Raw genomic sequence first — 12,689 nt, forward strand, 5'->3', positions numbered from 1 at the left:
CAGCCTGGGAGTTTGGGGGTGACTGAGTCCAGCTGAATGGCCTGTGGGACTTTGGGGGCGCTTCTGTGGGAGGCATGCTGGTTGGTACTTTCTTGCTCAGCCCTTGCCGGCTCAAACATCTGCCAAGACAGAACCAGATATTTCTCTCCTCTTGTCTCAGCTGGAACTGGTGAGCTTCTGGAAGTTTCTCACTGTATGTCCAGTGGTTATGTGAGATTAATTCTTGGTCAAATGCTGTGGATCCTCCATCTGTCGCCGCACTCCTAATTGCCTCTGTCCTCTGATCCTATTTACCTACCTGGATCCAGTGGGCTCGGTATCCAAATTGGACTCTTCACTGAGGGTCTCTGTGTAGACACACCCATCTCCTTGGGTTGGGGGAGCCATGAGTGTTCCCAGGTCCCGGTCCTGATGGGCACGTAGACTCTGGAGATGAAAAGCACGGTTGGAAGCTCGGCTCTGCCACTTACTAGCTTTGTGACCTGTGACAAGTTATGCTTCCCCAGATTCCTTATCTGTAAAATATGAATGCAATCCAGACCTTGCTGGAATGTTGGGAGGATGAGGAGCGTGCCCGGAGGCAGGAGGTGCTCTCCCCTACCCTGGAGGCAGGAGGTGCTCCCCCCTACACTGTATACTAACAGGGGCCAGCAGGACCTTGCAAAGGGTCAGTGAGCATTGGCTGTGAAGTGTCATCCTTGTGTGAGCAGAAAATAGCCAGGCAGCTTTATGAGGCAATCAAGGCCACCCCAGCAAGCTTTAATTAAAGCACTTATGTGTCAGTGGTCCAGAACAAAGAGAACTGAGCCCTGGTGATCCCCTTAGAGAGGAGGCTGACAAAGGGGACAGCAGAATCCTGCCAGGCTGCTTCCAGCTGGGCTCCAGGCTGGACTGGGCCCCGCCCTTACCCTGGGCTATAAAGGTTCCAGCCGAGTCCCAGGCTGGTTCAGTCACCAAGGCTTGTGCCCTGTGTCTCCCCTTCACACAGCTGGCCTGGGTCCGCCTGGGGACTGATCTGCCTCTGCTGTCTGGAATTGCAGCTCACCCTGTAGCTCTGATTCCTGCCTACCACCCTGGGATGGCTAGCATCACCCAGCCTTATTTATAACTGTGCAGTTTTCTGGTGGTCACCTGCTTGTCTGCCTGGCCTTTGACCCATGGATGCCCTGACTTTGGTCATTTCTTCTTGCCTTTATACCCATGAGTCCTTTAATTCTTTTTACTTTAGGTAAAATCACTAGGCGCAAGAGGACCATCCTGGCTCGGGCTGTGCCTGTGTGCTGCTGGTCTGGAAGCGACGAGGCTGTTATGGTGAAGCTGAGGATGTGAGAGTCAGGAGATGTGGATACAAATCCCATCTCTGCCTCTGACTAGCTGTGTGACAAGCAAGTCCATCTGTGTGCCTTGTTTCTTCGTCTGTAAAGTGAGGATTGGAATGCTGGCCTCCTAGACCTCCCTGAGGATGAAACGAGATGGTCTCTGTGAAAGCCCCTGAGGCTAAGCCTGCATTGCCTGCGATCCAGGAGGGAACTGCGTCCCCTCCCCTTTGCCTGCTTTGTTCTCCAGTCTTGCTGCCTCTAGTTTTGCCTTCCGGCCTTGAATTTGCAATACACTGAGGCAGAGCGGCTGGAGCTGATAAATCGTGGCACCATCACAGACTCTACAACTGTTTATTCAGCGAGTAGTGTGTCATGTAAGAGATGAGGAGACATTTTCCCTACTTCCTTGTCTTCCAAAAGCTGACTGTTTAATCGGGTAGGTTTGGAAATAAGTACATGTTAAATGGATAGTAGATATAGTCCTTTTCCCAAGGCAGTTTGCAATCGATTATGATTGATTGTCAATTGCCTGATAAAGTGCGTCTGTTTCAGGGACTGAGCTCCCTGTAGGCTGGTGCAGTCAGGGTGGCTCTGTGGGAAAGGCCAGACTTGAGCTGGGTTTTGAAGGGTGGGTAGGGCTTGGGGCAGTCAGAATGGTAGAAAACGGCAGAAAAGCACAGAAATATTCAAAGAGCACTGGTGGATCTCAAAGGGTGTCATACCTAAAGGGTGAACTTTGGGCTCATTCCAATGAAGGTTGGGAACAAGACAAGGACACGGGCTCTCAAAGCCATGCTTACTTGACATACTGGAGTTCCTGGCCGAGAAAATAAATATATGCAATTAATGTAGAAGAGAAAGGACTGGTATTATCTGTAGACAGTGGGATCAGCTGTGTAAAAAACTCAACAAAAATCAACCAAAAAACTCTAGAAATGACAGGATGTGTTGAGCAGTGCTGCTGGTTTAACAAGATCAACTTACAAAAATTAAAAGTGTGTTTCTATATCAGTGTCACTAATGAGAAAATAAATAGAAATTAAAGACACCATTGTGAAGAGGGATAAAAACAGCGCAGTAGTTGCCATGTAACAATAAACTATTCATACAATCTTTATGGAAGGGGTTAGACTCTTATAAAAGAATACAAGAAAATCTAAGTAGAATTATATCATATTCAGAAATAATCTGACCTAATATTTTAAAGATATAAATTCTCTCTAATTTTAAGTATAATGCAGTATAATTCCAGCTGAATTTCTTTTGAGGGGCTTGATAAAATCAATCTAATTTTTATGCAAAAGAATAAAGTCCATTTACAGTAAAGTTGGTTATGAAAAAAGGAAAGTAAAGAGAATATCTGAGGATAGAGAGTCACAGTAATTAAAAAGCCTAGTACCTGTGTAAGGGCAGGTAAATGAACCATTGGAACAGAAGAGAGAGCTCAAAACAGGCCCTTTAATGTAAGATAAATTTGGTATTTGATGATGGTGGCAACAAGAGTTATTTATTCAGCTGGTGAGATAAGTGAAAATAGACCCACTACAGGGAAAGCATAGAGCTGGTGTCCAGTTTGTAGTATATGCCATGGGAGACCTCAATGAATGTAAGGTCTGGACATGAAACATGCAAGTATAAAGCAAACAGAAGATATAAAAGAAAATCCTTATAACTTAGGGGTGGGAAAAGACTTAAGCAAACTTTAAAAGTCAAAATCACACAAAAAAAGAAAAAATCAAAACAACAGGAAAAAGTTTGATATAATCACATCAAAATTAAGAATTCTACTTCAATGAAAGACTATAGAGAAAAAGTGGAGAGCCTGGGAAAAGCTTAATATCTGCAATATATAAGGAGCCCTACAGAACAACAAGTGAAGGACAGGAAATCCAGTGGAAAGCTAGCCAGAGTCTGCACAGACAGCCCCCCAAAGGGAAAGACCAAATGGCTTTGAGGATGCTCCTGCCAGTCCTTAGAGGATGCAGACCAGAAGCATGAGATATCCTTCTACCATCAGAATGTCAAGGGTTAAAAAGCAGGTACTACCAACAGTGAATGGAGAGTTGGGAGAATGGGGACCCTAGGGCACTGGGGGTGGAATAAGAGCTGGTGCAGGCATTCTGGAAAGCAGCGTAGCACTGTGCATGTATTTAGGCACGTGTAAAGCCTAGGACCCAGCAACCCCACTTCTGAGGGAAGTCTGACCCCACATCTGAGAACAGCCCCTCTGCCAGCACCAGACAATTCATGGTGGCCTTGCTTGTAGCAGAAGGAAGTGGGAGTCAGCCTAGATGACATAAAAGGTGATAAAGGTGTATTATGGAAGTTAGAAGCAACAGAACTGATGTACTTACAGACAACACAGTGTTGAGTTAAACAGTGTCAAAACCATACCATTTATGTAAATAAAATGTACACTGTCCAGAAGCACTGCTACTTACTTCACAATGTGTGTGTGTGTGCTTAGTTGCCCAGTCGTGTCCAACTCTTTGCGACCCCATGGATTGTAGCCCACCAGGCTCCTCTGTCCATGGGATTCTCCAGGCAAGAATACTGGAGTGGGTAGCCATTCCCTTCTCCAGGGGATCTTCCCAACTCAAGGAGCAAACCCAAGTCTCTGGCAACACAGGCAGATTCTTTATCATCTGAGCCACCAGGAAAGCCCCACTTTACACTAATAAGGCTATAATACTTTATACAATTTGGAGACATCATCACATGCATTACAGTGGGTGCCTTGGTGAGGAGAGTGAGAGGAGGGATAAGAAATGAGGGGGAACAGATGAGTAAAAGAGGGAAGAGCCTTTATGGGCTGGTGAAGACACTCTGCCAAGAACTGGGAAGTGTGATGGACTCAACTCTGGCCAAGAGGTCTAAAAGAAAAACCAGAAATGAGACAAAGAAAGCGGGAAAGACCTAGGAGATAAGAAAGAGAGCTTCCTTGCGGCCAACCTGAGCTGGGCTGAGGAGCCTTCAGACATCTTCTTCTGAGCCTTTGGTGCCTAGGCAGATGTGTCTTGGAAGCAGATTTTTAAGGAGCTGAAATTGACAAGGCATAGGAAGGACCAGAGGAAAGAGGCCTGGTACTCAAGATCTGTTTGAAAGTTAACATGTCAGGGTGATGACTGTGGGTTGTCCAAGGAGGTTACACCATGAGGTACTGAGCACTCAGAGGGAAGCTTCTGGGAGAGTGAAAAAATCCAGGCTGGGAAGAGTCAGGGAAGCTGCACTTTGTGTCCATCTACCTTTGAAGGCTTCATGGAGGAAAATGGCTTTTCCCCAATCATGGCATTGGGTGCCTTTGGTAGCCAGACTAGGATGCCCTCTAGTGGGGAAGCATGGCAATGCCGGCAGTCCAGAAGCATCTTCTCTAAGGCACCTCAGGTCCCAGGGTGGGACTCATGCATCTCTGTCGGATGGTCTGAACCACAGAGCTCAGAGCTGTGAAATGGATTGCACATCAGGCTAATATGATGCAGCTGGATGAGAGCCTGGAACTAGATAGGAAAGGGCTAGTTATAAGTGTTTCTGGGCCAATTTTTTTTTTTTTTTTTTTTTTGGCTCCTGAAATTTCTCCTCTGGGAAGCCTCCTGAGCTGTTGGGGTTGGGGAACTCCAGAGGACACTGAGTCCCACCACATCCTTCAGGCAGCTAGCTCCTCCCTGTCTCGTGACCAGCTTGAGCAACCCTGGAAGCGACCCCTAAGTGGAACCCAAAGCTGAGTCCCCTGTCACTGCAGCCCCCTGGGTGTCCTCACCTCTTTGGGAACCAAAGCATCAGTCCTGTCCCCTAGCAGCCTGACAGCATCTGTGGGTACAGCTGCCTCTCATGTCCCCGTCAACTTTCCCTCACCCCAACACAGACACCAAACCTCTTCTTCTTTAGGACTCCTCAGTTGCCCTCGACCCCCATGGGCTGCTGTCTTGGCCACCACTGTTCCTCCAGAAGCAGCGAGGGGGCTGAGACTGGGCTCTCTTCCTCCTGTGTGGTCTGAGCAGCAGAGGGCAAGGATGGCTGCCACTTTGGGCTCAGAGCATCCGTGAGTGCTGCCTGAGAATTCGGGAGCTCCTTGAGACAGAGCGTGAGCTGACCCTGCTGATTACTGCCCAGACCACAGATTCATAAGTAAAACAAATTTTGGCTTTTAAAACTGCTGTGTGTTAGACCTACAGATTTTGTGAATAAGCTTATGGTTGCTGGGGGTGGGGAGGATGGAGGAAGGGATAGGTAGGGAGTTTGGGATGGACATGTACACACTGCTGTGTTTAAAATGGATAACCAACAGGGACCTACTGTATAGCACGTGAACTTTGCTCAACGTTAAGTGGCAGCCTGGATGGGAGGGGAGTTTTGGGGAGAATGGATATAGGTATTAATATAAGTAAGGCTGCATCCCTTTGCTGTTCAACTGAAACTATCACAGCATTGCTTGTTAATTGGCTATACCTCAATACAAAATAAAAAGTTTTTTTAAATGCTCCTATGTTTTGGGGTGATTTACTACACTGGCTGGATTCCATAATTTGCAACCACTCTTCATGATTAGAATCATCTCATTTCAGAATTTAAGATATTTTAAATTCATTTTAAGATTTCGGTTTTAAGCTCTGCTTAAACCTATTCTCTCACTCCACTTTTAAACCGCCTCCCCAGGGCCCAGCCAGTCTGCTTACAGCTATAACGGCTTGGCTGGGTGGGGCAGGTCTCTCATAACACACCTCCACCTCCTTCTTTGAGGAGATTTTCAATGTGTGTTGCATCAAGGGGAAGCACTGTTGAGCAGGCCTCTGCCTAGGTGAGAGCTGGTGGGGTGCGGGCTCCATGGTCGCCTACAGTTGAGTAGCGGTCCCACAAGCTCGTTGAGGGTTGATTCCTGTGAGGTCCCCCAATACTGGTGGGAAAACATTTGGCCACACTTTGCCTTCCGTGCTGCTGGGCACTGGGAAGACTGTGGACTTTCCACCTCAGCTTCCTCCCAGAACATCTCTGGGGCCTGTGACCATGAGGAGTAAAGGGCAGGTCCAATATGCAGCTCTCTTAGACGTTGGGGACTAACATCCTTTGGTGCTGAGCTTTGGGACTTGGCTGCCATTCTGGGGTCTCTGGAAAAATCCCCTGGATCTCCATTCCTCATGCAAAACCATAATGGACAACTTAGTTTTTTGTACATCTGAATCATAGCTTTTTAGCAGCTATTTCGCCCCAGCCTGTTTCTCCCTCTGGCATCAGATTCAGGAGACTCAAAGCTGTTCCCCCAGGTCCCATCCTGTTTTCCCCAGTGATATGATGTTCTTCGGATAACCCCGCACCTCAGAAACACTGCTCCTGCCTTCCACCTGCCTAGGGCATGAGCGGGCCATGCCCTTCTTGTCCTGGCTCCAGGCTCTTATTCTGTGCCGGTCTGCCTGTCCTCTCCCTATCTCAGCAACATCTCATTTAGCTTGAAAGCCTCTTAGAAATAGGGATCTAATCCGCAAACAGGAACCTTCCGCTGACCTGGGATTGTGAGGGAAGGAGGTGTTACACTTAGTAAAACACTAAATACTTGAGGGTTGACCGAAAGCTTCTGCATGTATGGAAGGATTTCTAAATCTGTTACATTAAAGTCTATCTAGGGTGATGTGGGAGAAGGCAATGGCAGCCCACTCCAGTACTCTTGCCTGGCAAATCCCATGGACCGAGGAGCCTGGTAGGCTGCAGTCCATTGGGTCGCTAAGAGTCAGACACGACTGAGCGACTTCGCTTTTACTTTTCACTTTTATGCATTGGAGAAGGAAATGGCAACCCACTCCAGTGTTCTTGCCTGGAGAATCCCAGGGACAGCAGAGCCTCGTGGGCTGCCGTCTGTGGGGTTGCACAGAATCGGACATGACTGAAGCGACTTAGCAAGGTGATGTGAGGTTGACCCAGCCCAAGGCCAAGATGGAATCGGAAATGCCCTCCAGGCTGTGAGGTCAGGCCACCTCATTTCACATCGGGCAGCAGGAGTGACTAGTGACTGTATTCCTTGGTGATTAATCCAGCATCCAACACCCACATGTCTCAGCCAGGCGAGAACTGCAACACTGATCAGAGCCTGGGTCTCTGAATTCCTGTGTGGAGGGCTATCCTACGGACCGGGTTACACCCTCCATGGTGCTAAGCGATCAAGGAATCAACTCTTACTGTATTTGAGCCACTTGGTGATGTATGGGGTGGGGTGAAGGATACAATGAGACTGATCTCCCCTGGGTGTAGGCCATAGGGGTGCATTTTTTGGTAAGGAATTAAAAAACCAATAGTAAAACTGACTAAAAATCAGCTTTTCTTATCATCACCAAGCACGAGCAATTCTAAACAATGTCAGTGACAAAATACTCTTCCCCACCAGAGTACACTGCTGCCACTCGCCGCCCACCCCTCACCTTGGGGATACATCACTGGCATGATTATACACATTTCCCTTCAGCCCCGGAAGCTAACCTTCTTTACAATACAGGATACAGGAATGCACCCAGTAATCCTGGAAGTTCTGCCTTCCCTGCCTTTAGGTCCTTCTGGGGCAAGAAGGATCATCTCCTGTGTCCTTTGGCTGCAAGATTAACGAGATTAGGTCAGAATTTGTAATTGGGCCAAAGGTATCATACATCAGGGAGCAAGCCAGGCTCCATAAGAAACTCCGCCCAAGGGATGCTCCATGTGAGATGCTGATGAACTAGCCTAATCTTCTCTACCTTTGAGAGTAAACGCGTGAGGCCCCCAGAGAGAAGGCAGCAGGGACCACTTCTGAGATGCCTTCATGCCTGGGTCACCACTGGTCCTGAACAGTGGGAAGCCTTCTGCCCCGAGTCCCTGCACACCCCAGAGCGACTCGGTGCCACTGCTGACGTGCAGCCTGTCCCCCTCTAACGTCCTCCTAGGAAGCCACCATCACCCAGACCGCCGGGACACGCATTTTCCTTAAATCCTGAACAAGCACAACAGATGCAGAGAATTAACCTAGACGGAATGTTAACAAAAGGAGATAATTGTGAGTTCACCAATTGTTGGGATGGAACTAGGACTTAAAGGGCAGTGGAAGAAACAGCTTTATATGGAAGAAACAGCTTTAATGTAAAGGGAGGAAGTCACACTATGCATAAAGCATTAAAAAACTCCTTGGAGTTAAGGAAGGATGTATTTCAGTGAAAAGGAAAGAGGAAAAGAAGCAAAGCTGGATGGAACCAGCCACTTCATCAGATGGTGGAGACGATGCTTTAAAAACACAGATGGAAAGATTTGAATATTGTTGAGTGAAAAATTTCATGTGTTGGACATCAGCCAGGTGCATGAACACAGATGCTAAGATGAGAGCGTCTGTGATTTTTGGGGTCCCTCCTCAACAGTTCTGTCTCCAGAGGGTAGAGGAAACCATAAGGCTTAGTTTTCTTGGTCTGGGAAGCCCTGGTTGGTGTGTGAACAAAGCTAGCTGGAAGAGATCTTGTCCCTTGCCAGTCCATGATAGCAATGGAAGGACTTTTTTTTTTAAAAACACACGCATCGTTTAACAAGGATCTAGAAAAGTATATTGTAAAATTAAATTTCAAGAAATTATTGGTATGAATACATACTCAGAGCCCAAAGAAGGACTAGAAAATGAAATTCTGACAATATTGTCACGAATAATGTTAATGAAAAGAGACAGAGCTAGGCATTCAAAGAAATCAGTGTTGCTAAAGAGAGAGGTATTCTAACTCAGATTTTTTCATGTTTTTATTATTTATTTTTTGCATGAGATGAGCTGTTTTTCAAAAAAAACACTTTTTATTTTATATTGAGGTACAGCCGATTAACAAACAATATTGTGATCATTTCAGGTGAAACTTAGATTTTAAAAGATTAGCTTCACAAAGGTTTGAGGGCAGGTCACGTGGTTTCAATTCCAAAGACGACAAAGTAGGTTTGCTCTTGTTTCTCCCAAGCAATGCTTGGGGCCAGAAGCAGCTCAGGTGCACACAGGTAAGGGATGGGACACGGCAGAAACAGGCCTGTTGGCTGGAGAAGAAGCCTCTTCTTCTGCCAACAGACAGACAGATGATATCTATCTGTCTATCACCTAAGTATTCATTATCTATCTACTTATCTATCATCTATCCAGTGTACTTAGCATGGGCCCTGTGGAATGATGAACTCTAATGGATTCCCAACAAAACTGAGATCCCAAGGCTTCCCTAGGAAATGTTGAAGGCCATCCAGTCTGACCCTGGCATGCTCTGTTGGGAACACAGGGGACCAGATAGGGTGGGTGACTTGTGCCAGGCTATAGCGTCAGCAGAGCCAGGATGAGTGTCTGGGGCACTGATCTTGGCATTTTTCTCACTGCTTCACTGCTTTTCTTTGTTGTGGAGACAGGTTTGCGTGCACATGAGCTCAGTCACCTCAGTCGTGTCTGACTCTTTGTGAACCTATAGACTGTAGCCCGCCCAGTTCCTCTGTCCTTGGGATTCTCCAGGCAAGAATATAGGAGTGGGATGCCATGCCCTCCTCCAGAGGATCTTCCTGACAAAGGAATCAAATCCACATCTCCTGCACTGTAGGCGGATTCTTTACTGCTGAGCCACTGGGGAAGCCCAGGAACAGGTTTACCCCACCTGAAAACATGGAGACATCTTTGACTCTTCCCTTTCTCTCACATCCTGAATCCAATCCGTCAAGAAATCTGCTTGGCTCTTTCTTCAGATTCCACCCAAAGCTGGCCACTTGCACACTCTCCGGGGCTTCCTCCCTGGCACGAGGCTCTGCTGTCTCCCAGGGGTCCCACTGACCCTTCCCCCTCCTTCCTCCGTTGCCTCCCTCTGCAGTCTGCTTTCCAGGCTGCCATCATGTCATGGAGGTCATCTAACACTTCAGCTCATGTCCATCAAGCCCCCCGGCTCCACATTGCCCTCGATGGGAGCCCACCGGCTCCATGATTAGGGTGGAACCCTCCGCTCCCTGTATCTCCTAGGCTTGCCCACACTCAGAACTTGCTCCTGCCCCTCAAACCACACTGGTCTCCTTGTTCCTGGAGGGAACCAGCCAGGCCTGTTTGCACCTTGAGCAGCTGCCCTGGCTCTTCCTCTGCCCTCGTGGCTCATCCCCTTACCTCCTCAAAACCTTGGCTCAAAGTCACCTTCTCAGTGCAGCCCACTCAGACCACCCTGCTGCGAACGGCCCTATCTTTCTCCCTACTCTCCTGATTCCTCTTGTTTTGTTCTGTTTATTCTTTCCATAAGACTTATCATCATCTAGGGTAGTCACTCAGTTGTGTCTGACTCTTTGCGACCCTATGAACTGTACCCCACCAGGCTCCTCTGTTTATGGAATTCTTCAGGTAAGATACTGGAGTGGGTTGCTATTCCCTTCTCCCGGGGATCTTCCCGACCCAGGGATCCAACCCGGGTCCCCCACATTGCAGGCAGATTCTTTACCATCTGAACCACCAAGTTTATTGTCAATCTCTTTCCACGGAATGGAAACTTAAAAAAAATACACGTTGTGGTGTGCTTTATTCACGGGTGTATCCCAGGTTCAAAGAATGGTGACTGGCACTGGTACTCAATAAATTCTTGCTGAATGTGAGAAACATACAGAGACCAGCATGAGACCCTTTCACAGCATCCGTGCTGTATTGCAGTTTCTATTTTGTTTCGCTTAATCGGCGAGTCCACATGGAGGAGCAGCCTGGCCTTCTGGCCCAGGCAAGTCTCCTCCCACCAGTCAGGGCTGGTGCAGGAACTGTGCAGCAAGTGGGGAGGGGGAGGCAGTCTTGTGGCCACAAGAGCAAAAGACTGGAGTCGGTTGTTTCTGTAGGAATTCAGTTTGTAGGGTCTCCTTATCCCATCACTGACTGGGTTCACCCTGGGGACTCTGCACCTTTGCTCCTGGGGCACGAACTGCTCCCTCTGGATATATCCCTGTGCTCCTCACATAGAGTAGGACTCTGCTTCCTGCTGTGCGGGGGGGTGGGGGTGGCGTGTGTGTGTGTGTGTGTGTGTGTGTGTGAGGGAGAGAAAGAGAGACAGCAGAGAGGACTCCCCCCTTATTCTCCTTGTCCTGTTTCTCTTATGCCCCTTCCCCAGGCCTGCTTCCTGAAGGGGGCGTTCTGGAAGGTTAGTCCTTGTTCTTGGCTTTGTGCATAGCGATTTTTGCAATGAGTGTTTTACTCAAGACCCTGGTCAGCTGAGGGCTTTGGCGTCATAGCAGTCGGGGCCGCCAATGGCACTTGATCCAAGAGGCAGGCACTTCCCCACTGGGCCCATTTCCCCGCTGTTCTTCTGGGAGGTGGCATCTTATGAGGTGGGGATGGGAGGCCAGGGCTGAAGGCCTTGGTTTGTCGAGGGGCCTCAAGTACTGGGCAATTTCTCTGGGTGTCTGGCTTGCCCAGTGCCTCTGCCTGGCACCCCTGCCTCTGTTCTCTCTGCCAAATCTTACTGTCTTCCAGGACCTGCCTTGGCTTCCACCTCCTTTGTGGTCCCCCCACCCCACCCCAGCCTACCATAAGTATATGGCCCTCCTCAGAACGCCAGGAGCACCCCCTTTGCCTGATCGATCATCTTTCCCTCTCTTGCCATCCGTCTTTCCTGCCTCTCTCTGGTCTTCCCATGAGAACGAGGTTCCTCAAGGCAAACTCTGTCTACTCTCCTTATGTCCCACAGCATCTAGACCGGGGTCCTGCTCTGGTGGGACATCAGCACTCACCCCCAAGAAGGAAGGCACCTCCTCCAGGCTGGCTCCCAGGCTTGGCACACGGTGGACTAGATGGAGGAGCTCTCCACACATTGGCCCTTCCCTCTTGTGTTCGGGCTATTCAAGCAATGCTTCCTGAGGAGCTAGTATGTGCTGGTTGCCATGAGGGCTATAAAAGTGGATAAGGCATGGTTTCTGAATCGAGAGGCCACCACTAGCTTCAGTAACTCTAGTATAAGACGGGATGTGGTTGTGCACTGAATGACCTGCATGACCCCGCAGTTGTCTTCCTTATGCCAATGGAAGGGATTAGTGACTGGCCAGCCAGCAGCACCTAAGAAGAGAGGCCAGCACCTTCATCCATGCCGGGCTTCCCTGGTGGCTCAGCTGGTAAAGAATCCGCCTGCAGTGCAGGAGACCTGGTTCGATCTCTCTAGGTTGGGAAGATCTGGAGGAGGGAATGGCTACCCACTCCAGTATTCTGGCCTGGAGGATTCCATGGACTGTATAGTCCATGGGGTCACAAAGATTCGGACATGACTGAGAGATTTTCACTTTCATCCATGCCAGGGAAAGGTTCGAAGATGAGCCCTCACCCGCGCTCACCCGGAAGGATGCTCCAGGCATCGCGTGCTCTGCTGGGAAGGACAGGCCCAGGGACCTTAGTGGGACGTGGGACCCTTC

This window comes from Bubalus kerabau, chromosome 1, assembly GCF_029407905.1.
Source record: "Bubalus kerabau isolate K-KA32 ecotype Philippines breed swamp buffalo chromosome 1, PCC_UOA_SB_1v2, whole genome shotgun sequence".
NCBI classification, from domain to species: Eukaryota; Metazoa; Chordata; class Mammalia; order Artiodactyla; family Bovidae; genus Bubalus; species Bubalus kerabau.